This window comes from Loa loa, assembly GCF_000183805.2.
Source record: "Loa loa unplaced genomic scaffold supercont3.410, whole genome shotgun sequence".
NCBI classification, from domain to species: Eukaryota; Metazoa; Nematoda; class Chromadorea; order Rhabditida; family Onchocercidae; genus Loa; species Loa loa.
Window position 1 is genome coordinate 45288 of NW_018108590.1, and position 1710 is coordinate 46997.

Sequence of the window (1710 nt, forward strand, 5' to 3'; positions counted from 1 at the left end):
TTAATATTATTGCTATTTAGTAATCTTTGCGCTTCCTTTTGAAGTTAATTTTTTGTTTCGTTTTTTTTTTTTTTTTTCAAAAGATTACGATGATTGTTTGCTTTTCGTTTATTTCCTAGCTGTTACATCATTTAGCAATAATTATCAGTCAAATTAGTTAACAGCAATTATCAGTAAGCAATTTTTCTTTTTTTTTTTTTTTTTCTGAAAATAGAAGCAAAAAAATTTTTTTTTTTTTAAATAATTTTGGTGAAATTTATTTACTTATCATTTATCACATTGCGAAAAATGAAATGAAAATTCATTTTGCAATATTATTAATCATTTCAATTTATCTATTGACAAATTGAAAATTTAAATTTGTAATTGTTAACTTGAAAAAAAAAAGCGCGGTAAAACTTAAAAATGATAATTGAAATACTTTTGAAGGGTGGAAGAAGAAAGGTTATCATGTATTTAGTGATAATATAATTTCAAAAAATCTTAAATTTATGATTTATTCAATCAATTCATTCAATTTTTTTTTTTTTTGCTCCCTTCCTATAATGTAATTATGTATGAATTGCGGATAATACTCGATGATATTTATCAGTTCTTATCAATTAACTTAGTGATATCTTTTCTTATCATTACATTAATATTCTTTAATAAATCATTCAAACATTCATTGCTGTGTAAATGCATATGTAAAATATCAAAATTAATTTGCAAATTTTGAAGATATATGATTATAAATTCCAATACAAAATATTTTGATTAAATTAATTTCATTCTTTTTTTTTTATTTCTTTCAACTATTAGTTTTGCTTCGTATTTAAAACTATTCGGAATTTTTATCAAAATTTAAATAAACGTAATATTCCAGCTGTTATCAAAGGTCATTTTATTGGTCACATATTGTCCAGCCATTGCCTTTGATATGCAACATTTGTTATTATTTTATTCATGTATTATCAGCTTCTATAATTCAAATTTCATTTCCAATTTTTTATATTTCTATTTTCTCTTCTCGCTAAAAAATAAAAAAAGTAAAAACAAAATAAAATTATATGAATAAAAATAAATACTGAACGAAATGAAATTGTATAAATGAAATAATTAATTGCTATTGCGTATACAAAATACTAATTGATGAAAATGCTGAATAAAAATTATCAAATTGTACAATATTAGATGATATTGTTAATTTATTAATTCAAATACATATTTACTTTATTTCTACTAAAATTTATTGGTTTATATCAATTTTTAAAGTTTCCGTTTATTTGAATTTTTTTTCCATTTTTTTTTTTTTGTTGATAATTTGAATATATAAATAACAGATTATTTTTAAGTGGGATCAAATAAATTTGTCGATTAATGATATTTTGAATTGTTAATCACTCTTGATGATCATTGATTCAATTTTAATGATCATAGTGGATTTAAAAAAAAAAAAAAAAGTGTGAATAATCACGTTTCGTTATTAATTTTTGATTATTTCAAATTAACCGATTTTTTGCACTGTCATTTTGAAGTTAATTTTTAATTATTCTTGCTTTTGTTTTCGTTTTTTTCCTTTTTTTTTTATAAATTAAACAATTAGAGAAATGGAAAATAAAAAAAGAGAAAAAATTTTTAATTGAAATGATTTTCCTATTATATATTAAAATAAAAGATGAAATCATTTTTTTGTATTTTGTTTTTTTTTTATTTTTTAATATTAATTAG